Source organism: Pelophylax lessonae (genome assembly GCF_965119305.1).
Source record: "Pelophylax lessonae genome assembly, chromosome: 1".
NCBI lineage: Eukaryota > Metazoa > Chordata > Amphibia > Anura > Ranidae > Pelophylax > Pelophylax lessonae.
In genome coordinates, this window is record NC_138768.1 from 220,635,441 (window position 1) to 220,662,021 (window position 26,581).

Below are 26,581 nucleotides of genomic sequence, written 5' to 3' on the forward strand. Positions count from 1 at the left end.
CCCCCTCTTAATTCTCTCCAGTCCCCCCCGCCCCACCGTGCCCTTCAGCTCCTCCAGTGCTCTCTGCTTCGCCTGTGCTCTTCTATCTTCTATCATGTCCTCAGTCTCTGAGCATCTCCTGTATCATGTCTGCAATCTCTGACCATCTCCTGTATCACGTCTGCCGTCTCTGACCATCTACTGTATCATGTCTGCAGTCTCTGAGCATCTCCTGTATCATGTCTGCAGTCTCTGACCATCTATTGTATCCTGTCTGCAGTCTCTGATCATCTACTGTATCATGTCTACAGTCTCTGACCATCTCCTGTATCACGTCTGCAAACTCTGACCATCTACTGTATCATGTCTGCAGTCTCTGACCATCTGTTGTATTATGTCTGCAGTCTCTGACCATCTCCTGTATCATGTCTGCAGTCTCTGACCATCTACTGTATCATGTCTGCAGTCTCTGACCATCTACTGTACTAATGTCTGCAGTCTCTGACCATCTACTGTATCACGTCTGCAGTCTCTGACCATCTACTGTACTAATGTCTGCAGTCTCTGACCATCTACTGTATCACGTCTGCAGTCTCTGACCATCTACTGTATCATGTCTGCAGTCTCTGACCATCTACTGTACTAATGTCTGCAGTCTCTGACCATCTCCTGTATCACGTCTGCAGTCTCTGACCATCTACTATATCATGTCTGCAGTCTCTGACCATCACTTGTATCACGTCTGCAGTCTCTGACCAACTACTGTATCATGTCCTCAGTCTCTGACCATCTACTGTATCATGTCTGCAGTCTCTGACCATCTCCTGTATCACGTCTGCAGTCTATGACCATCTACTGTATCATGTCCTCAGTCTCTGACCATCTACTGTATCATGTCTGCAGTCTCTGACCATCTCTTGTATCATGTCTGTAGTCTCTGACCATCTCCTGTATCATGTCCTCAGTCTCTGACCATCTCTTGTATCATGTCTTCAGTCTCTGACCATCTCCTGTATCATGTCCTCAGTCTTTGACCATCTCTTGTATCATGTCCTCAGTCTCTGACCATCTCTTGTATCATGTCTGTAGTCTCTGACCATCTCCTGTATCATGTCTTCAGTCTCTGACCATCTCCTGTATCATGTCTTCAGTCTCTGACCATCTCCTGTATCATGTCCTCAGTCTCTGACCATCTCCTGTATCATGTCTGCAGTCTCTGACCATCTCCTGTATCATGTCCTCAGTCTCTGACCATCTCCTGTATCATGACTGTAGTCTCTGACCATCTCCTGTATCATGTCTGTAGTCTCTGAATATCTCCTTTAGTAAGTCTCCAATCTCTTATTCAAACTTAAACACATTGCTAATATTAGCTATCTATCTATGCTGAAGGTTGGACTGTGCAGGGGAGGCAGAGAGTGCAAAAGGGGGAACTGTGATTAGAGAGACCGAGGGCAGACTGCAAGGGGCACTGTGATGGGGGGCTGTGAAATTTGTGCAAAACATATTCTTGAAAACATAACAATTTTTTGTGGGTGTTTTTACATTTTAAAGTTGGGGGGGGGGGGTGCCAGATATAGGATCCTCCCCGGGTGCCAAATGCTCTAGGTACGCCACTGAATGTATATATATATATATATATATATATATATACATATATATATATATATATATATATATATATATATATATATATATATATATATATACGATTTGTTCTGTGTATTAATGTTGTTCTGGATAATTTTATTAAGTTAAATTTGTTTATTCTTACAACCTGGATCGTAGTGACCGGGTTGTTTTCAGTGTTTTATAGTATTGTTGAAAATCTTTTATCACGTTTGTTTAAATAAACAAATAATAAACGGCCGCGGCCTTAAACATTTTCAAACCAGATGTTGTATGGTGTCTCATTATTGTAAATTTATTATCTGTTATTTATTAATAATGTAGGGAGTCCTGTCTACTATCCCATTAGGGTACACCCCAAAAGAGTGAGAAAGATCAAAAATACAACAATGGCTGGGTAAGGCTGTCTATTCTGCACAAGGTACAGACAAGTCCTGTGGGATCCATGCCTGGTTCATTTTAATGAACGTGAGCTTGTCCACATTGGCTCTGGACAGGCGGCTGCGCTTGTCTGTGATAACGCCACCTGCCATGCTAAATACACGTTCAGATATTACACTGGCTGCAGAGCAGGCCAACACCCCCAAGGTGTAAAGGGCAAGCTCAGTCCATGTGCCTAATTTGGAGACCCAGAAGTTGCAGGGGGCAGACCCGCCATTCAGTATGTCTAGGCGTGTGCACACATACTGCTCCACCATGTTGGTGAAATGCTGCCTCCTGCTAAGACGTTCCATACCAGCTGGTGGCGCTGGTTGTTGTGGTGTGTTGACAAAGCTTTTCCATGTCTCGGCCATGCTAACCCTGCCTTCTGAGGTGCTGGCGGTGCCCCGGCTGCGTTGGCTACCTCTGTGCCCCCGCTGTCAGGTGGGAATGCCACCAGCAGCATGTCTACCAACATGCGCTTGTAGTCGCGCATCATACGATCACGCTCCAGTGAGGGAATTAGGGATGGTACGTTGTCCTTGTAACGGGGATCCAGCAGCAGGGCCACCCAGTAATCAGCATAACTATGTGGGAAACTTGGCGGTCCTGGTGGAGACACTGCAGCATGTAATCGCTCATGTGTGCCAGGCTGCCCAGAGGCAACTAAAAGCTGTCCTCTGTGGGAGGTGTATCGTCTGTGTCCTCTGTATCCCCCAGCCACGTACCAGTGATGGCCATGAGATGGTCTGGGTGCCACCCTGCTGTGAACATGGTTCCTCCTCCTCCATCTCCTCCTCCTCATCCTCCACCTTGTCATCCTCCATAACTGTGCCCTTGCTGGACAATTGTGTACCTGGCGTTTGGGGGTGCAGGAACCCACCCTCTGACCCACTTGTGAATGACTGCCCTGAAAGCCTTGGAAATGATCCCTCTTGCTCCTCCTCCTCCTCCTCCTGTGCCACATCCTCTTCCATCATCGCCCAAAGCGGTTTTTCAAGGAGGCATAGAAGTGGGATAGTAACGCTGAGAACGGCGTCATTGGCACTGGCCATGTTTGTGGAGTACTCGAAACAGCGCAACAAGGCACACAGGTCTCGCATGGAGGCCCAGTTATTGGTGGTGAAGTGGTTCTGTTCCACAGTGTGTGCTGCAGCTGAAACTCCACTATCGCCTGCTGCTGCGTGCACAGTCTGGCCAGTATGTGCAAGGTGTAGTTCCACCTTGTGGGCACGTCACATATGAGGCGGTGAGCGGGAAGGCTGAAGTTACGCTGCAGCGCTGACAGGCGAGCAGCAGCAGGGTGAGAACGCCGAAAGTGCGCACAGACGGCCCACACTCTCTGCAGCAGCTCTGACATATCAGGGTAATTTTTAAGGAACCTCTGCACCACCACATTCAGCACATGCGACAGGCAAGGGATATGCGTCAAACTGGCTAGGCCCAGAGCTGCTACAAGATTTTGTCCATTATCTAACACCCCCAGGCCGGGCTTGAGGCTCAATGGCACCAACCACTCATCAGTCTGTTGTTCCTTGGCCCTCCACAACTCCTGCGCAGTGTGGGGTTTTTCCCCCAAACAGGCAAGTTTTAAAACTGCCTGCTGTTGTTTACCCCTGGCTGTGCTGAAGTTGGTGGTGAAGGTGTTACGCTGACCGGATGAGGAGGCGGTAGAGGATGAGGAAGCGGAGTAGGAGGAGTTAGCAACAGGAGGCAAACTGAAGCGCTCTGCAATTCTCGGTGGTGGTAGAACATGCGCCAAACTGCTCTCCGCCTCATCAAAAACGAAGGGATTTCCAGTCACTACTTACCAACCAGCCAGCAACCAGCCAAATTAACCTGTTTAACAGTATGCGTTAAAAACAGGGGTTTAGTTGCACACATTTGCAAATACATGCGTAAGCTGCAGGCCGCGCCAAGGCACCCTGATATCTGCAGTCCCTAACTCTACCTTTAAAGAGTCTCCACAATGGGAGCACATGCATTCTGATGAGATAGATGGAGGACATGTGACTGGAGGGAGCCCACCCCTCCTTAAAGGCGCAGGGTCACACTGAACACCCAGCACATAGCACAATGGCAGCGAAGGTGTCAGTGCGTTGCCTGACCAATATAAACGTTATACGATATTGCAAAAAGTGGTCACCTCCTCCACCTATAACTGGTCTAGATAGTAAGCAGCACTGGAAGGGCAAATTTGCCCTCAAGTGCTCAAGTTTGCCCTTCCAGTGCTCCTTACTATCTAGACCAATTATAGGTGGAGGAGGTGACCACTTTTTGCTCTCCCCCTCATGCCCAGCCGCCACTGCATTTACCCAGTGTGCTATTAGGGAGATATAACATCCCTGATCGTGCTTACTGGTCCACGTATCCGTAGTTAGGTGGACCTTGCCACAGGTGGCGTTGCGCAGTGCACACCTGATTTTGTCCCCCCCCTTGGTTGTGCAGGGAAGGGATGCTCGCCTGGAAAAGTAGTGGCGGCTGGGCACGACGTACTGTGGGACAGCCACTGCCATAAGGCTTTTAAAACCCTGCGTCTCCACCAGACGGAATGACAGCATTTCAAAGGCCAGGAATTTTGAAATGCTGGCATTCGGGGCCAGGGATCGCGGGTGGGTAGGGGGGTACCTCCTCTTCCGCTCCAGTGTTTGGGAGATAAAAAGCTGAACGCTTCCATGGGACATTGTGGAGATGGTTGGTGACCCAGGTGGTGGTGTTGCTGGCCGATCCTCTGTTTGCGGGGTGGCAGGTGCCACTGTCACTACAGAGGTGGATGAAGAGGCCGAGACTGCAGCAGAAGAGGAAGCAGGAGGAGCCAAAGACCGTTCTTGGTTTTTGAGGTGTCTACTCCACTGCAGCTCGTGCTTTGCACTTAGATGCCTGGTCATGCAGGTTGTGCTCAGGTTGAGAACGTCTATGCCTCGCTTCAGGCTCTGATTGTACAGCGTGCAAACCACTCGTGTCTTGTCATTAGCACACTGTCTAAAGAACTGCCACACTGGGGAACTCCTTGGAGCTGATTTTGGTGTGCTCGGTTTCTTGCTGTGTTGGGCAGTAACAGGCGTACTGTCTAGGGGATGGCGGCCCCGCTATTGCACCCTGCTCCCTCTTCTGCTGTGCTGGTGGCTCTGTGCGACCACCACCTTTTCCTCCAAACAACACAAGTCACCTGCATGACGTTGATTCCATGTGGGGTCGAGGACCTCATCGTCCTACACATCATCTTCCACCCAGTCTTCACCCCTGCCTTCCTTGTCAGTCTGCACAATTCCGAAAGCCTCAGCAGTTGGCACCTGCTGTGCCGAGATGTGCTGCGATGGTCCTCCTATGTACTCATCTTGAAACATAAGTGGTTGGACATCGGTGCACTCAATGTCTTCCACTTCTGGGGCAGGGCTAGGTGGATGGCCCTGGGAAACCCTGCTAACAGAGTCATCAAAAAGCAGAAGAGACTGCTGCATGACTTGGGGCTCAGACTGCTTGGCTGATTTGCAAGGGGGTGAGGTGAAAGACTGATGGACATCGTCTGCAGGTGCCAACTCTGACCTTTCAGCAGGAGACTGGGTGGGAGACAATGTGACGGAACTGGAGGCACTGTCAACAACCCAATCTACTATCGCCTGTACTTGTTCTGGCCTCAACATTCGTAGAGCCGCATTAGGCCCGACCAAATACTGCTGCAGGTTCTGTCGCCTACTCGCACGTGAGGAAGGTGTTTCACTTGCGCGTGTAACTGGCACAGATCGACCACTTCCTCTCCTTGCAACAGGAGCTCCACCAGCAGTACCACGACCGGGGCCACGTCCCTTATTTGACGTTCTCCTCATATTTCTCAAATTTAGGATCTTGCCCTTAATGGGTGTTTTTTGAATAGCAGAATAGAACAACAGTATCTAAAGGGTGTATCTCACAATAACAGATGCAGCAAGGGCAATAAAATTGTGGATTTTAGCCCAAAAAGTGTGTTTTTAAAAACCCAGAAAATTATAGCTATATAGCTTAAAATGCACACTGAATAATGCGGCAGAGGCCCCAGATGGAGGGTATTGCCAAAAATGAGTGTTTTTTCAAAGCCTGAAAATTCTTGAAGTATTTCAAGCTTGTTTTTATCACAGATGCACCAAGCAAGGGCTGTAAAATTGCCGTGATTTACATATGGATCTGTCAGAAGGGGACTGGGAGCGTATATTCACTTTTGCCCACAAGGGTTCTGTGAATGTGGTCACTCAAGAGAATAATTTCAAACTTATTACAAGATGGTATAGAACTCCAGAGCTCCTCCATCGCTTTACCTCAACCTTACCCAACAAATGCTGGCGTTGCTCTCAAGAAACAGGCTCTCTAATACACATCTGGTGGGAGTGTCCGCGAATAAAAGCCTTTTACTCACAAGTCCATCAACTAATAGCAAAGGTATCCACATATACTCTAGACTTTCACCCCGCTCAATTCCTCCTTCATCATTCTAATACCTCAGTCACCTCCTACTGCAAAATATTACCCATGCATCTTCTTAATGCAGCCAAATTGTGTATACCATTACACTGGAATTCCACAGAGGCTCCATCCATAAAGGAATGGATCATTAGAGTCAACAAAATTTCAGAGATGGAGGAGCTCATCCATATAGCAAGAGACACCCCAAAGAAGTTTTCAAACACTTGGGCATGCTGGTCCCATTTCCGAACAACAAAAACCTATTCCGATCTTATGAAATAAGGGTTGAGAATAGTTATCCTCTTAGGTTGGAGATTAGCTGTTTAATTTTTTCCTCTGTAAATTTCTGTTTCAGTCAAGAAGCATCCCCCCCCCCCTAACACAGGGTTGTGTGGGGTTGCTCTGACTACAGATAATCTTGCCATAATGCGATTTTTGAGTTTAAGTTTACAACATGTGATAATTTTAGTGATGTTAGTATCTATCTATTAACGCTCTCAGGTATTTCTTGCCCAAACAATAGTAGTGCTCTCACACAACCTCCATTAAAAGGCATACAATCAAGCATGAGGATCTGTTAGAGTACCTTTACATTGACAACTTGGCATACTTATGCTAGACCAGATAAAGGAACTACGTCCCCATCCCCAAAAATTTTTCTTTTTTTTTTTCTTTTCTCTGTTTCCCCTCCCTCTAGTGTCTGAATATGTACTATTATTGTTAAGTGTTTACAATTATACTGTTGATTTTAATGCGGTGATTGTTACCTTTTTGATCTATTACATAAAACCTTTATGGAAAAAAAAAAAAAGTAAAATTGTGTATTTTGCCAAAACAGGGTGTTTTTTTTACTAACACAATATGACAGCAGGATATAACGCTTGAATTCTAAATGTACAGATGCAGCAAGGGCTATAAAATTGTGTATTTTAGCCCAAAAAGGGTGTTTTTAAAAACCCAGAAAATTATAGCTATATAGCTTACAATGCACACTGAATAATGCGGCAGAGGCCCCAGATGGAGAGTATTGCCAAAAATGGGTGTTTTTTCAAAGCCTGAAAATTCTTGAAGTATTTCAGGCTTGCTTTTATCACAGATGCACCAAGCAAGGGCTGTAAAATCGTGTATTTTGCCCAAAAAGGGTGTTTTTTTACTAACACAATATGACAACAGTATATAACGCTTGAATTCTACACGTACAGATGCAGCAAGGGCTATAAAATTGTGTATTTTAGCCCAAAAAGGGTGTTTTTAAAAACCCAGAAAATTATAGCTATATAGCTTACAATGCACACTGAATAATGAGGCAGAGACCCCAGATGGAGGGTATTGCCAAAAATGGGTATTTTTTCAAAGCCTGAAAATTCTTGAAGTATTTCAAGCTTGCTTTTATCACAGATGCACCAAGCAAGGGCTGTAAAATTGTGTATTTTGCCCAAAAAGGCTGTTTTTTTTACTAACACAATATGACAGCAGTATATAATGCTTGAATTCTACATGTACAGATGCAGCAAGGGCTGTAAAATTGTGAATTTTACCCCAAAAAGGGTGTTTTCAAAAACCCAGAAAATTATAACTATATAGCTTAACCACTTAAGCCCTGGAAGATTTTACCCCCTTCCTGACTAGGCCCTATTTTGCGATTCAGCACTGCGTGACTTTAACGGACAATGGCGGGGTCGTGCGACTCTGTACCTAAACAAATTTGACGTCCTTTTTTTCCCACAAACAGAGCTTTCTTTTGGTGGTATTTGATCACCTGTGCTATTTTTTGATCATGCGCTATAAACAAAAAAAGAGCGACAATTTTGCAAAAATAACAATATTTTTCACATTTTTTTATATGAAATTCCCCCCAAAAAATGTAAAAATCTAAATTTTTTAACATTTTTGGCCAATTTGTTTTCTGCTACATATGTTTGGGAAAAAAATCGCAAAAAGCGTATTTTGATTGGTTTGCGCAAAAGTTATTGCGTTTACTAACTAAGGGAAAGATTTTTGTCATTTTTGTTGTTTTCTTTTAACGAGTAATGGCGGCGATCTGCGATTTTTCTTGCGGGACTGCGACATTGCGGTGGACAGATCGGACCCTTGACTGACATTTTTGACACTTTTGGGGGTACCAGTGACATTACTGCAGTAATCAGTGCTATACATATGCACTGTTACTGTAAAAATGACACTGGCAGGGAAGGGGTTAACTTTATTAGGGAAGGAGGGGTTAAGTGTGTCCCTAGGGGCGTGTTTCTAACTGTGGCTTTACATGTAACAGCAGAGATCAACGGTCCTACATAGCAGGACCGTTAGATCACTGCTGTTACACAGGGAAGAATGACAGGCAGCTTTGTTTACATTAGCCACTTGCTTTTCTCCCTTCACGGCGGGCGATCGCGAGTGACCGGCGGACGTCAGGTCCACCAGTCACACGCGCAGACTTGTTAGGGAACGAGCCGGGGCGCGAGCGCGACAGTACAGTATATGTACTTGCGGTGGTCGGCAAGTGGTTAAAATGCACACTGAATAATGCTGCAGAGGCCCCAGATGGAGAGTATTGCCAAAAAAGGTTGTCAAAAATTTCACAAAAGCACATATGCAGTGCTGGTGAACTGAGCTTGCATAAAATGCAATTTTTATCTGTCACTGGGCTCAGGGCAGGGTAAAAAGATTGTGCAGTGCACCCACACAACAAAATCTATGAAGATCGCACACTGACTAAGTTCTGATTAAAGAATTAAAGCATCCTGGTGTCCGCTCAACTCTAATTCTGTCCACTCCTATTCTCTCCCTCAAAGCAGCAGCCACAACCTTTCCCTACACTAGATAGAGGAGAGTGACGTGCGGCACTATGTGACTCCAGCTTAAATAGAGGCTGAGTCACATGCTGCACTGGCCAATCACAGCCATGCCATTAGTAGGCATGGCTGTGATGGCTTCTAAGGGCACACGAGTTAAACGCTTGTTGATTGGCTGCCCTGCAGCTTTTTTTCAACGCGCCATTAAATTGACGAACACCGAACTCGATACCGAACATACAGTAAAATATTCGGGTCCGGGTACCAAAAACCCTAAAATCCGGTACGAACCCAAACTTTACAGTTCGGGTTCTTTCAACCCTAGTAATAATAGTAGTGTTCAATGAGTAGAGATATACTTATTACAGCTGGGGGATTGGGTGGATCCTGCTGGCGTGGGTAGTCGGCTCTATCATCCCCCGCTTGTTGACCTTTACCCCCTATGGGGTGGGTCCGGAGTGGGTGGAGCCAGCCTCCATTTAGCCCCCCACCTGTGCAGTGTGTGGCAACAGCATTTCTTTGCTCTGAGGAAGGGGGTTCGCCCTCGAAACGCATCAGCCTAAGCCACAGCAGCTCCGTGCATTTGCCTACACGCCGTTCAGCATTAAGCAGTGCCATTGTTGATATGTGTGTATTATCACACTATTTTTGTGAGTATATTTTATGCATTTTACTATTTTAATATTTTTTTTTAGTGGTATTGCACTCGGTCGGTGCGCCCCTCTTTTTGTTATCTTTCTTCAGTTTGTATCGGATACCCTTGGTCCCGAGGTGGCAGCAAGACCTTCAGTCATACCTATCCATTTTTATTGGGAACTTGCCTCTTCCTTCCTATTATTGCACTTGAGCGCAGGAGATTTGAACTACATTTTGGATTTAATATCCACCACACCTAGACACCCCAATGGGAGCATGCTGTGTCCTGGGGTGGGGGGCACAATGTCCAACCTTTACTTTATCTTTCCTTCAATAGATTTTTACATCTTTTATTTATTTATTTTCAAAGTTGTACGTAGATCAATGTATCCATAGAATTACAATTACAGTAGGGGTATAATGATGAACAGGGTAAACAAGGTAAGCACGGTAAGGCTGTTGCGTTTCTTGAGATATGGTCACAGAAATAATATCACTGTTTATGGTACAGTAGTTAGGCTACAGATGGTAGGGTCATGGAGAACAATATACTTAGTCAAGTATCAAAAGACAATAGTTGAGTATTTACTTTCCATCCATGGTTTCCATCTATTATTAAAAATCTAATTTTTGGCTATCGTGTGGGATAAAGTTTTTTAATGTGAGAATTGTAGGTTGGTAAGATTTATGACTTCAGAGGGGTTATTGGCTTAGTGCCTGGCTAGTACTGTTTTAGCTGCCATGAGAATTTGGAGTATGACGATCCGTAGACTATGGTGAAAGTCATCTATGCCCAAGTGTAATATTGCCAAGACAGGGTTAGGTTTGGTCAGGGTGCTTGTAATCCCTGAGAGAATGTTAAACAGTTTTCTCCAGAAGCTGGTAATGTTTTTGCAGGACCAGAATATATGTATTAGATTACCTACTTGTCCGCACTCTCTCCAGCAGAGAGGTGAGTGCTGATTGGAGAATTTTGACATTCTGTAGAGAGTTAGGTACCAACGTGGTATCAATTTTTGTGTTTGTTGCCAGTGAGCTACACAGTGTGTCAGTGAGTAGGTACATCGAATAGCCGTTGTCCATTGAGAGTCATCGAAGGAGGTGTGAAGTTCCTCTTCCCATTTAATCATTGTGGGTGTTTTAGAGAAGGATAGTTTGTGTTGAAGGAAGTTATAGAAGAGGGAAATACCTTTTTGGGTGGGAGATGGGGAGGATACGAATTGCCAGATCTTACTGGGTATTTGTAGGCAAGGAGGGGGGTGTTTGGAAAGGATTTTTGAGACTCTCATGCATGAGTATGAGGCCGATCTGGGGAGATCAAATTCTGATTGTAGAAGATCAAGGGGTTTAAGTCAGTTGGAATGGTATAGATGTTATATTAAGCAGATGTCAGCTTCTTCCCATTTTTGTAAGGATAAAGTATGGATGAGGATTTCTAGTGTTCTTAAGGGAAGTTGTATGTGGTGTGGGTTAGAGCTTTTGGGACTTTGGCGGATTCGTTTTCTTCACGCTAATATAGATGTTTGTGTGGGTAGGGGTAGGAATTTAGTGTTTAGGGGTTTCCAGTGGTCTGCTATTAAGATATGGTAGAGTTTATCAGAGCTTGTCAGTGTAGATTCGATGTTTGTCCATAGAGTGTCTGTGGGGTTTTGGAACCAATGTCGTATTCGAGTTAGTTGAGTGGCGTGGAAGTACTCTTCTATATCAGGTAGTCCAAGTCCGCCTTCTCGTTTGTGTTTGATCGAGTGTTGGTATGAGCCCCTATGAAGGATGCCATATGCCATATGAAAGATTTCATTATTGATTTGAGCATTGCTAGGTATTTTAGGGGGATTGGAATTGGGAGTTACATTTTTTAAATTCTGTTTTTTGGAAGATGTTTAGTCACAGAAACTGACAGAAGACCCACCTGCTTATGTAAACAAAGCAGGCAGGTATTTTGTCACACGGCTTAGCTGAAACCCCCAATCTCTCTGTCACAGAGCCCTCCCCCCCCCCCCCACAGTCAGTAAGCATTATTAGGCATACATTAACCCCTTTGATCACCCCCAGTGTTAACCCTTCCCTGCCAGTGTCATTTATACAGTAACAGTGCATATTCTTTAGCACTGATTACTGTATTAATGTCACTGGTCCCCAAAAAGTGTAAAAAATGTCAGTTAGGGGTCCGATCTGTCCGCCGCAATGTCGCAGTCCCGCTAAAAATCCCTGATCGCCGCCATTACTAATAAAAACAAAAATATAAAAATCTATCCCGTAGTTTGTAAATGCTATTATATTTGCGCAAACCAATTAAAATACGCTTTTTGAGATTTTTTTTCCCCAAAAATATGTAACAGAATACAATTTGGCCTAAACTGATAAAACTAATAAACTGATAAAAAAATTATATTTCTTACATTTTTTTATTGGGAATGTTTTATAGCAGAAAGTAAAAAATATTGTGTTTTTTTCCAAATTGTCACTCTTTTATTGTTTATAGCGCAAAATCTAAAAACCTCAGAGTTGATCAAATACCACCAAAAGAACAGTGGGAAAAAAAAGGACATCAATTGTATTTGGGTACAGTGTAGCATGACTGCGCATTTTTTTCGTTAAAGTAATGCAGTGCCGAATCGCAAAAAATGGCCTCGTCATTAAGGGGATAAAACCTTCCGGAGCTGAAGTAGTTAAAAACAAAACAAATTTAAACTTTGTAGATGCAACATTATAAGATATTGAGGGCCTGTTCACACCAGGATGCAGGAAAGGCACGTTCCTGTGCGATCCCTGTATGAACCACCTCTAATACTGGCTAAAACTGAAGTTCCTTTTGTGGTTGTTGAACTGTTGTTATGTGAAGTGTTTAGTGAAGCATTGGCTTCAATGCACAGTTCTAGAGTCCCCTCTTGCCCTAGCTGACCACAATCCACATACTCAGTAGCATGTGTTGAGGTTTTGCGAACAGACTTTTGAAAAACATAAGACTATTGCACCAGAACAGGTGCTGTAACCCAAAGTAAGTAAAAGTATGTCAGTGTCATTTCCCAACAGAGCTTAGAAAATGAATGCAATTGTGATTGGTTGATACAGGTCTAAGCACCTTTTTCTGTGGCCCAGTTTTCAGAAATTCTTCTCAGTATATGAAGCCTTGAGCCTCAGAAAGTCAGAGCCTGTAGTATTATCTAGGATTTGATAGAACTGCTTGAATCTTTTATTCTTCCTGAATGTGAAACCTTTGTACGAAAATGATTCTGTTTGCCACTTAAATGCATTTCTGTCTGGAGATGTACTGCAAATGTGCTATATGAAGATATAATTCTGTTCTTTTTACTTTGCCCTATAGTACAGTAAATCTAAAATAACACAGGTTGCTTCCTAAAAGAAAATTCAAGAAAAAAGTCAAACATACTGTTCCTATCTTTTAACATTGCAGCAGTGTGATTAAATTATGCAGGATCTATCTTAGCAGGCAAGGTGCATATCATTTAATGACAACATTAAAAAAAAAAAAAAAAAAACATCTGGCTTGTGGCAAAAACAAAAAAATCCCCAAGGCTGAAACATATGGAAGGGCTGTTCTTGGCAAACTGATATAATTTTCAACTGTTTTTAATTAACCTTCTTGCCCTGCCATATGGGAATGTGAGGTGCCCATTAGTTCTGTTCAGTTGGAATGTACCTGTTTGTGCTGATAGCATCACAGCTAGAGCCAGCTACTTCACCCACACTGCAGTCCAGTCCTTCCACACAGTTCAGTGTAATGCTTGGCAGCATAATTCTGCTCCATTACCTTTTTGTTTTCTGGGATTAGAAAGTGGACACCCTTGGGTGCAGATATAGTTAGACAAAAGAAATGCCCTTGTCCCACATCTGTTCATGAAAAAAACGAAGACTTCACAAGAAGGGATAAACATAGGGCTTTGGTTTAGGTTGACCAGTTTGTTGACATTTCTTAAACAGGAAAGTTTGATGGGGACATGGACTTCATTCCCACATCCATAGCCTATTGGATGTGGGGGTCTGCTGAGGGTGCTTATCAGAATCAGGAAGCCACTTTAAGCTAAGGGGGCCCCCTAGATATCTGCCACCCCCACATGAATGAGAAAGGCTAAGTTTAGACTTGTGTCTCAACCATGTTTGACAGGCGTTTGACAGGTTGCAATGTGATGCCCTCTCACCGCCTATCTTAATTTTGTGATTGCCACACCAACATGCCCTAACCACCTGGATTGCTGAGCCCACAAAGCAGTGCTGAGAGGGAAGCTCATTCAAATTTCTTCCCAACTGAAATGTGAACACACAGTTGAAATCCAGAAATGAAATGAGGAATTCTTGGATCTGAGCAAATGTCACAAAGGTAACCCCGCTCCTACCACCCTGGCTCAGCTAAACCTAGCTCTGACTATAGCAGCAGAAAAGCCCATTAGATGGACTGGTGCTAAATTCTACTCACAAAAGGACACGATAGGTTCTAAATTGGCAAACAAACTATGCCCTAGACCATGAACCTTATGTCACTGTCATTTCCCAACAGAGCTTAGAAAATGAATGCAATTGTGATTGGTTGATATAGGTCTAAGCACCTTTTTCTGTGGCCCAGTTTTCAGAAATTCTTCTCAGTATATGAAGCCTTGAGCCTCAGAAAGTCAGAGCCTGTAGTATTATCTAGCATTTGATAGAACTGCTTGAATCTTTTATTCTTCCTGAATGTGAAACCTTTGTACGAAAATGATTCTGTTTGCCACAAATGTGAGCAAATTGGCAAACAAACTATGCCCTAGACCACGGGTGGCAAACACAAGGCCCGCGGGCCGAATCCGGCCCGCCGGACCTTTTCATGCGGCCCGCGTAGCTGCCGCTGCCTGCCACCTCTTTGTCTTCTCACTGTCTCCCAGGCAACAAGCGAAAACATCCTCCGGCACCGGCTTTGTGTGAGCGCATGCGCGGGAGGCCGGCCGGTCTCCAAGGAACCATCTCCCGCTCTCTCTGTCCTTCTAGCAGCGCCGGCTGTTTGAGATGAGCGCATGCGCGGCCGGCCGGCCGGCCGGCCAGTCTCCTACAAGACACCTACTCTCTCTCCTCAGTCCCTGTAGCGGCGCCAGCCATTAGTGTCAGTGCCTCTTTTTTTTTTTCATCAGCAGGCTGCATCCTGAGAACGGGCTTTTTTTTACCAATACACAGGCAGGGAGCCGCCTATATGGGGTTGTACCAGAGCTGGGCCAGATAGAAAGGTAGGAAAAATTACAGATGTGAGAGAGTTTTTTTGGGGGGCAGGGGTGGGGTGGTGAGGGCTGTGGAGGCAGGTGGGAGGATGGCCACACTCCTGACCCCCGCACTCCGTACCCAGCGCACGCCAAAATTCCGTGCGCAACCCAGCACTCTGTACGCAACCCCACACTCCGTAAGCAGCGCACTCCTGAACTCCGCACTCTGTACCCAGCTCACTCCTGAACTCCACACTCTGTACCCAGCTCACTCCTGAACTCCGCACTCTGTACCCAGCTTACTCCTGAACTCCGCACTCTGTACCCAGCGCACCCCTGAACTCCGCACTCTGTACCCAGCTCACTCCTGAACTCTCCACTCTGTACACAGCGCACCCCTGAACTCCGCACTCTGTACCCAGTTCACTCCTGAACTCCGCACTCTGTACCCAGCGCACTCCTGAACTCCGCACTCTGTACCCAGCGCACTCCTAAACCCCGCACTCTGTACCCAGCGCACTCCTGAACTCCGCACTCTGTACCCAGCTCACTCCTGAACTCCGCACTCTGTACCCAGCGCACTCCTGAACTCTCCACTCTGTACACAGCGCACCCCTGAACTCCTCACTCTGTACCCAGCTCACTCCTGAACTCCGCACTCTGTACCCAGCGCACCCCTGAACTCCGCACTCTGTACCCAGCTCACTCCTGAACTCCGCACTCTGTACCCAGCTCACTCCTGAACTCCGCACTCTGTACCCAGCTCACTCCTGAACTCCGCACTCTGTACTCAGCGCACCCCTGAACTCCGCACTCTGTACCCAGCACACTCCTGAACTCCGCACTCTGTACCCAGCTCACTCCTGAACTCCGCACTCTGTAACCAGCTCACTCCGGAACTCCGCACTATGTACCCAGCGCACTCCTGAACTCCGCACTCTGTACCCAGCGTGCTCCTGAACTCTGCACTCCATACCCATCTCACTCTTAAACCCCGCACTCTGTACGCAGCGCACTCAGAAACCCCGCACTCCGTACAACCAGGCCCTTTGAGGGCAACTATACTGCTGGTGCGGCCCCCAATGAATTTGAGTTTGACACCCCTGCCCTAGACCATGAATCTTATCCTTCCCCAAAATCCGCATTTCATCAGGGGACTCAACCGAAAACCCTATCCGTATCATGGCAAACTTTCAGACTTTGTATTCTAAATTGTATGACTCACAATCTTCTCTTGCCCCACTTAAATTGGAGACTTTCCTTAGGGATCTCCCCCCTACCCAAAATCACACAGACCCATAGGGAATTTCTTGATAAACCTTTCACACCAGAGGAGATATTGAAGGCCAATAAATCTCTCAGATCAGGCTCAGTGCCTGGGCCTGATGGTTTTTCGGTCACCTATTATAAGAAATTTGGCCCCTTCTTGTCCCCCTATATGGCCCGATTTTTTTTAACTCCCTTTGAGATGGAAACACCCTGGACAGTCATTTAAACTCAGCATATATCTCCATTATTACCAAACCTGGTAAAGGAGTAAGTAATGTTAGTAACTATCATCCGATATCACTTATTAATAACGACCTCAACAAAATGACAAAAATTCTTGCATCGAGACTGTCGAGCTTTGTAGCCAAATATATTCACAAGGATCAGGTGGGTTTCATCCCTGGGAGGCAGGGCCCAGACCAAGTTAGGAGAACCATAGATATAATTTCATTGCTACACTCTCATTGGGATGGGGGCACCCTGCAGGAAGGCTTTCTTTTGCCCATTAACCTCCAGAAGGCGGAGGTCAATGGGTCAATTCTCTTGGCCCTACCTTTTTGAAATACTAGGAAAATGGGGTTTCGGCTCTTGGGAATTATTCAGTCTCTTTACCCTGCTCCGAAAGCACAGGTCTGTTTAATGGCTCATTATTCTAACTCTTTTGACATCAAAAAAGGGACCAGACAGGGCTGTCCCTTATATCCTCTAATTTTCGCAATAGCTATTGAAACCTTAGCAATCGGCATTAGATCGCACCCTGTTATTAAGAGAGTCATATGTGGTCCCCAGGAACATAAATGCGCATTGCTCGCGGACGACCTACTGTCCTTTATCACATCCCCCCTGATCTCCACCCTTAATGTTTTTTAGATGCTCCAAGACTTTGGTTCTATATTGGGCTTAAAATTAAATGTCTCCAAGTCTGTAGCACTGAACATCACCACTTCCCCTAATCCTGGTCCTCTGACTCCATTCCCTATTTGGGAATTAATTTACTCCACAACATTAACAATCTGTTCTCTGTTAATTATCCCCGCATGTTCCGGAAACTAGAGGAGGATTTAAAACAATGGGCAAAATGTGATCTATACTTGCTGGGAAGGATCAAATATATCAAAATGACTCTTCTACCACATCTTCTGTACCTCCCCAGGTCCCTGCCCATCCCAATAAAGAAAACGTTATTTCTAAAATTTAAATCGAAAATCATCCACTTTGTCTGGGGAGGAAGGGTTACCGCTGCCCTAAAGAAGTCCTCCACTAACTGAAAAGTCAAGGGGGCTTGGCCTACCCAATTTATTGTGGCACTATCACGCTGCATAATTATCTAAAATCTCCACAGTATACTCTAGGGATCCCAAACCTGATTGGATTGCTATGAAAAGACTGGCAGTTCCCCTGCACACTATGGACTTTTTGCTCTGGAGTCCTCTTAAACGGAGACCCACAGTCCTCGCCCCCCACCCTCTCTCACTTCCTGGCATTGTGTGACGCTCTATATAAATAGGCTTCTTTAATCTCTAGTACCAAAGCACTCTTCCACCTGTTCAATAACACTCCCTGTCCCCGGATTTGGATATACAAGTCTTTCATTGGTGGTCAACAAAGGACTCTTCAGAATAGAGACACTTCTTAAACTCAATGGGTCCCATTTCTCTCGCATACTGTGAGTAAACTCAAAATGCCTCCCATTGAGAAATTTAGACTGTCCCAGATTTTGCAATTCCTACACTATATCTGGCTAGACAAACCTGACCCCCCCCCCCCAAACTTACAATATAAGAACAGTGGTGTTGCAAAATTATGGATCAGAGGGGAGGCATCTCTACTATCTATTCTGTCCTGGCTGACAAGGCAGATATACCATTCTATGCTCAGTCCCAGGAATCTGATTTGGATATACAGTGGGACCTGGGCGAGTAGTTCCAGTCACTCCAATACTCCTGCAAAGGTCACATGAACAATAGAAGCAAATGTTGAAATAGTCACTAGATGGTATTACGGCCCTTTCAGATTAGCCAGGATCTACTCAGATGCTTCTCCCCTGTTCTTCAGAGGGTGTAATCTACTCCATGTTTCACACATGGTGGTCTTGCCCCCGTATTAGAACAAATTTATCCACCTAAAATTACTGGGGTTGTTGTTCCCCAGGATCCCACTATAGCCCTCTTGAACCACAGGGTGAAAAAAAAAAAACCCTAAATATACTCAGACCTTGATCTTCTTTATTTTTTTGGGAGCTAAAATTACGATAGCCAGAGCTTGGAAGAATCCCTCGGTCTCCATATCAGCAACAAAGTGGAAAGTCCCCTGGAACTTGTCCCAGGAACAACTTGTTGCTAAACTTCAGGATAGAGCGTGAAGGTTTGAAGCAGTCTGGGAACCTTGGGCGCTTTATGTTGGAGTACCCTTGTACCCAGGCATGACATTCTCCCAAAAAGACCCTCCCATCCCAGCACACCTACTTCCCCTCCCCTTACTCTTTGACTTTTCTTTTTCTAAAAGCTACTTGCCTTCTCCCCCCTTTCATCTCTCTCTTCACTCTTCACTCTTCATCTATTCTTTTTCCCCAAATTGTGAAATACTTTTTTCTGCTCCTCATGCTACCATTTGGAGAGCTCAGAAGGTTAAACACTTGTTTCCAAAGGGGAAATCTTTTTCCCCTCTCATTTTCTTATATTTTGATAGCCAAAAATTAGGTATTTTAGACATGAGAGTTGTTCTTTGCATTCCCTTCTCCCTCTCTGTACGATACATGCGGCCCCGGCTTTGACATTAGCTAGACCGGTGGCTCTAGATGAGGGCCAGAGGAGGGGAAGCCTTCCAGGTCTCCAGATACCCTTGATGGGGTCTCCATGTCCACAGTTTGATCCCATGGAAGTGGCATGCCTGACTCCCACCGTGTTAAAGGAGCCCTGGCAATGCTCCCTTCCCCTAGCCCGGGATCTCCTGGGCCTTCTATGACAAGAGGCTTAGAGGGTGTAAGAAGCTTTTGCTTTTTGTTGTGGTCATACGTTTAGTTGAATTATACTCTCTCTGTCTCCATGTAATTACACACACATAAAAACAGTGTAGTGCACTAAATAAGTACAAATAAATGCTCATAAAAAGTCCAAGCAATCAGGTGTCCGAAGCGAAGATCTTTAATGTGATAATAATCACTTCAAGGTGCAGTAGTATATGCAACAATAATCACTTCAAGGTGCAGTAATGTATATCACTCATGAGTCACTGCCATCACCAGATAAGTTGGACACTCACCAGATGGTATGGCTACCATTACAGTAGATGGAATGCCTTACACGTTCAAGACCTGCAAATCATATGGAAGAGAGACCTCTGCCGAATCACCACACAAGTATCCAAATGGGAATGAAGCGGCTCAGCCAGAGCCAGAAGGTACAATCATAGTGTAGTACATTTATTAAAAACAACCATAAAACCAGTACAAAACATAAGCAAGTCACATTACACTCACACGAATTGCTGCTGGTGACCTGGAATCGCACACCAGCGGGGACATCGTGCCAAATAGTCACTCTGACGCGTTTCATCCCAATGGACGAGGTCACAAACCACTCTAAAGGGGTCTAATTTTTTGTATTGTACTTGTTTATTTACACCTTTGGGCCTTGCAGGCTAATGTATTATCTGTATGTCTTTTGTATTACAATATGCAATAAACATATTGAAAAGAAGGGTGGGAAAAAAAAAAGGAGCTCTAGCCCCCCCCCCTTCAAAATTAATATTAGGGCACTTACCTGTCCAGGAAACCAGCAGTGTCCTCACCAAGCCAATTTTTCGATCAGCTATCGAGTGCTGGCGCCGCCATCCTGACTAAGGGAAAGTCTTGTAGCTCCACGGTCGGTTTCCTACTGCTCATGCGCGAAGCACACTGTGCTTTATGAATGGCCTTCTGCGGGGAAGGGAAGGAGGGCCAAACTTCCAGCTCAGCTCGCAGTGGTGAACTGAACCAGAATTGGAAGCGGGTACCTGTGAACCAGGTATCTGCTCCCTCCTCCTCCCCAAAAGGTGCCAAATGTGACAGCAAAGGGGGGGGGGAGGCAGGAGGCAGACAAGGGGAGCTTCCCCTTTTGGGCGGAGCTCGACTTTAAATAATGCATTACAATTTAACTAAAACCATTTGATTTCAGTTGACTAAAATGTAAGAGATTTTAGTTGGCTAAAATTGACTGGAGATTCTAGTTGAATAAAATATGATAACGAATACAATAATAAACTTAAACAATTTAGATGACTAAAATATGACTAAAACTTAAATGGCATTTTAGTCAAAAGACTATGGGATGGATTTACTTAAGACAAATAGACTGTTGCAATTTGCAAGTTGCTCTAGAGCTTAGTAAATGAGGTAAACCTTCACTTTGCAAAGAATACCCAATCACGTGCAAGGAAAACTTAAAAAAAAGCATTTTTGCTTGCACATGATTGGATGATGGAAATCAGCAGAGCTTCCCATCATTTACTAAGCTCTGGAGCAATGCTCTTGCAGAGTGCACAGTATATTTGCTTTTAGTAAATCAACCCCTATGACTAAAACGAAATAGAAAATTTGATCAAATCAAAATTAACACTGGGATTAAAAAGACATCAGTGGGGTTTGGTGCTATGTTTGGTATTTGAGTATATTTGCCTGGGTTCCCAAATCCTCCTGCGAACTGAACCCAGATCAGTTTGCATATGAGTAATAGAAACATAAGGCACCTATAATGGTCAACATCAAAATAAAAGGATACTGTAAAAAAGGATACTGCAACCAGTGAACTAAACCTACTGGTGCTTTTTCACCTCTTTATACAAACATTTTAAGCAACACAGTAACTTTGGTGTTGTAAATAATGCAGTATTACCATTTTATTAGTTTTAAAGTACAATTATTTAATTTTGGAGTTTAAGAGCCCATTCAGACAGGGGCGACACGACTTGCCGGGGCGACCTGTGAAGTCGCGGTGCACAGCGTGCACCACGACCTCGGCGCGACATGCACGGACTTCATATCATTGAAGTCAATGCAAGTCGCCTCCAGGTCGCCCCAAAGTAGTACAGGACCCTTTTTCTAAGTCGGAGCGACTTGTGTCGCTCCTATTAGAACGGGTCCTTTGCTAATCAATGGCAGGCGACCCACCGCCTGACAAGTCGCGCTAGTGTGAATGGGGACTAAAGCAATATGAATTTACTCTCAAAATGTTTGTGTGACTTGTTTTTACACACTAGTATAAATTACATTTTATGGTTCCAGCTCTGGAAACATGACGGCATTTGATTTCTGTGGACAGTCAAGCAACAATTATTATTATAAATAAATAAATAAACCCTACATGCTAAGGCTCCATGTACACGGGACGCTGGAAATGGCCGTTTAGGAGCAGTCGGGCGTTTTTTTTAGAAGACCCTGAACCCATCTACATTTTATCTCATCTGTCCATGTACACCAGGTCGTTTGCGGTCATTTGTGGGCAGTTGCGTTCAGGGACTTTTTTTAGAACGCAATTATTTGCATTCGAACGTGTGTTTCCCGGCATTTCAAATGCAAAAACGCGACCGAACGCGTCCGAACGCGTCCGAACGCGACCGAACGCGATGACCCGCGTTTGGCGTTCGCGTTTTTCCATTTTAAAGGGGAATAATTTTTTTGACCTCTAGGAACGGTTCTAAACGCAAACGCCCACAAACGCCCCCAAACGCCCACTAAAAGCGGGTACAAACGCGACCAAACGGACATTTCAAACGTCCTAAAAATTCCAGCATTCAAAGGGACTTTTAACAACGTCCCGTGTACATGGAGCCTTAGACTGAGCTATGGTGATTGGCTAAGGAGAAACAGAAAAGTGAGCCTTTTACCATAAATGATGTCATTAACAAGTATACTTACTTAATAAATAAGTCAGGGGATCCATAGCTAGCATAGTTGACAGCACGCTCCCTCTCCCCACAACACTGTCTGAAAATGCTGCTTTGAATGAGATGCTTTGAATGAGATGAATGTGTAATAAGCACTGATTGACAGTGCTCCTCTCTGCCAGTAGGTGCACAAGCACCTTCATTCCCAAAGCAGAGAAGGGGTCAGCACAGATCACAAACAACGAATGAGAATAGTATCTGATCTGATAATAAAGCAGTTTTATAATGTGATAAGAGCAGGGAGTAGAAAGAGCCCTGTATATCACCTTATGTTTACTTGCAGCACTATTTTCCTGCAGTTTTGTATATACCTAGTAAATAGGGGGTAGATCAGTTAGTCCTGTTGGGCTGTGTGATCCATCTGCTGACTAAGTGCCAATTCATTTACTAATTTACTCTTGTGGGTGCGCTGAAAAGTTTACTAGCAACTGGCAGATGGATCACACAGCCCTGCAGGAACTGCCTGCTGGTAAACCTCCCAACACATAAGATAGTAAGTGATTTAGTCAACACCTTAAGGTAGAGTCCTTGGCTTATAGTGGGGTTGTATGCAGATGGACACCAATCTCCATAAGACAACTAACAGAGTTTACTTAGACCAATAAACTCAGTAAGAGAGGGTTAGAGCACAGCATACTAAAAGAACACTTTGAAGACTCTAAAATAAAAAAATCATAAAGAAAGAGGTTCTTTAAACCAGACTGGTAATTCTGTATTCTTTGGACCACTGGCTGTAAGCAGTTTCAGGAATCACCCTCCATGGATGCGCCACTAGACTTCCTGCAATGTCCCTAACTTCTCTGGACACTTTCCAGTAGACACAAGTTCATCCCTGGTACTCAGATCTTGGTAATCTGCTTCCTGTTCCACTTTCCCTGGAATTACCCACCAGCGCGATAGTAGGAGGATTTAGTTCCTGGGCTTGGGCCTCTCTGTAACTCAGCATATCCTACCCAGGCAGTAGACTTGGGAGGACAAGAACCTCAGCAGCGAACCCTCCTCTACAGACAGAGCCTTGGAGTCAAGAAAGCTTCCATAAGGTTGCCCTAAATATGTAAATCATGCCCCAGCTTGCTCCATTGGCAATAAACCTCCTAGCGGTTGGCCAGGGAGATATAAATAATCAAAACTTAGGTCATTGTAGCCCCCCACACTATTGCCAGAGGCATTTCCAAGAACAGACAAAATAACTTTGAGCTTTGGAAAAATTGACAGAAAGCCAAACTTTTAACCACTTGCCGACCGCTCACGTTGAGGGTACTGCAGCAAAGTGGCTCGTTATCGTCCAGCAACGTAGGTCTACGTCGCTGGACTCCTCCCCTTGTGGGCGGCGCACGCGCACCGCCTGAGGCTCACTCCCGCTGTATTCAGACACAGCGGGAGTCGGGCCAGGGGAGGAGAGGCGGTGATCACCGCCGCTCTTCCCCGATCGTTTTGGATCGAGTGAGGAGATCCGCCTGCTTGTGTAAACAAAGCGGGCGGATCTCCTATGTGACAGGCAGGGACAGATTACAGGATTCAGCATAGCTGAACCTGCGATCTGTGCCTGTGTCACACAATCCCCTCCCCCCACACACGTCAGTAAGCACCAGGCATACATTAACCCCTTGATCACCAATAAAAGTTAACCCCTTCCCTGCCAGTGTCATGTTTACAGTAACAGTGCATATTTATAGCACTGATTACTGTAGTAATGTCACTGGTACCCCCAAAAGTGTAAAGTGTAAAAAATGTCAGTTAGGGGTCTGATCTGTCCACCGGAATGTCGCAGTCCCGCAAAAAAATTGCAGATCGCCGCCATTACTAGTTAAAATAAAAACAATAAAAATTACATAAATTTCCTGTAGTTAGTAGCTGCGATAACTTTTGCGCAAACCAATCAAAATACGCTTATTGCGATTTTTTTTACCAAACATATGGAGCAGAAAACAAATTGGCCTAAAATGTTAAAAATTTTGATTTTTACATTTTTTTTTGGGGGGGGGGGGGGATTTCATAGAAAAAAATGTGAAAAATATTGTTATTTTTTCAAAATTGTCGCTCTTTTTTTGTTTATAGCGCAAAAAGTAAAAATTGCACAGGTGATCAAATACCACCAAAAGAAAGCTCTATTTGTGGGGAAAAAAAGGACATAAATTAAATTTGGGTACAGCATTGCACGACCGCGCAATTGTCTGTTAAATTAACGCAGTGCCGAATCGCAAAATATGGCCTGGTCAGGAATAGGGTAAAATCATCCGGTCTTATAGTGGTTAAAAATACGCTCATTGAGAATTTTTTTGTCAAAGACATGTAGCTAAATACATTTTGGCCTACATATATGATAAAAATTGAATATATTGGGGTTTTTTTAACTGTCAAATTAGAAAAATAGTGTTATTTTTTCAAAATTGTCGCATTTTTTTATTAATATCGCAAAAAATGGAAAGTGCAGAGTTGATCAAATACCACCAAAAGAAATCTCTGTTTGTGGGAAAAAAAAGGATGTAAATTCCGTTTGGGTATGACATTGCATGACCGTGCAATTGTCAGTTAAAGTCACACAGTGCCGAATCGCAAAAAGTGGCCTGGATGTAAAGCAGGAAAAACCTCCGGTCCTAAAGTGGTTAATCAGGTTGCTTACACCCCTGCAAAATACTACACTTAAATAATCACTCTTGCTTAGGGCATGGTGGCAAGGTGACTGGCTATACTTCTTATATATAATGCAAGCACCAGGAAACACTTGGCACACCCTGCAAATGAAAATCTGAGAGAGAAGTGGTGGCCTCAGTGCTGTGCTGTACCTCCCCCACAAATTGGCTTTTCATCTTGGGATGAAACTACAGACAAAAGAAAAGCACATAAAGAGATGCTTTTAGTGGAAAACTACAGTGCAGATCAGAAGAGGACCATGTGAAAGCACTACTTAGACTGAATCAGCTTTACATCCACGATTTGGGGTACGTTGCACTGTTCCCCTCCCTTTCCATTCCTTATAATCTGATGATCGTGGAATGGAGCTTCTAGACATGCTGAAACACCTTTCTTGCTGCCGCTCACACAATAAAGGCCTAGACTAAAAAAACAAAACAATATCAGCACTAAAATGTTTCTCACATTCACAAGTTATATTCAAACCAGCTTTGCAAGTCTGAACATGACTAGCGTTGTAGGAAGCAGAGGGAGAGCACAGGGTTTCAGATGTACTGTACCCTGTTAATGCCTTAATACTGAACTTTAATGGGGCTGTGTGGGGTTATTCTGAAAGGGAATTACACAGAACTGATATTTAGGCTTGGATTCACACTGCTGCAACTTGGGATCCAACTTGTGAGACCCCAAAGTCGCATGACATGTGAAATCCCATGTTAGTCAGAGAGTTATCCTTATTAGCACTACTGAAGTCGCTCCGACTTTAGAAAAGGATCCTCTACTTCTTTAACCACTTGCCGACCGCCGCACGACTATCTACGTCGGCGGTCAGCCCCTCACAGGCAAACTAACGTAGGGCTACGTTGCTTGCTTGTGAGGGTCTAGGGAGCGAGCGCGCCCTGCCGGAGGCGCGCTCCCGCTCCCGCGTGGTCACGGACCCCCCCCCGCGCGTGTGACCAGCGGACCCGATGTCCGCCGGCCACTCGGCGATCGGCGGGGGAGAGGGAGAATGTCAGGCAGCTTGTGTAAACAAGCCACCTGTCATTCTCCTCGCTGTAAAGACACTGATCACATGGATCTACTATGTAGATCTGTTGATCAGTGTCCTTACAGCTCAAGCCACAGCCAATCACAGTAGAAAGCACGCCCCTAGGGACACACACAGCCCCTCCCTCCCAAATAAAGTTAACCCCTTCACTACCAGTGTATTTTTACAGTAACAGTGCATATGTATAGCACTGATTACTGTAGAAATGTCACTGGTAACCCCAAAAGTGTCAAAAATGTCAGTCAAGGGTCCGATCTGTCCGCAATGTCGCAGTACCGCAAAAAAAATCGCAGATCGCCGCCATTACGCGTTAAAAAAAACAACAAAAATGACAAAAATCTTTCCCTTTGTTAGTAAACGCGATAACTTTTGCGCAAACCAATCAAAATACGCTTTTTGCAATTTTTTTTACCAAACATAGGTAGCATAAAACAAATTGGTCGAAAATGTTAAAAAATTTTGATTTTTACATTTTTTTTGGGGGGAATTTCATATAAAAAAATGTGAAAAATATTGTTATTTTTGCAAAATTGACGCTCTTTTTTTGTTTATAGCGCGTGATCAAAAAATCGCACAGGTGATCAAATACCACCAAAAGAAAGCTCTGTTTGTGGGAAAAAAAGGACGCC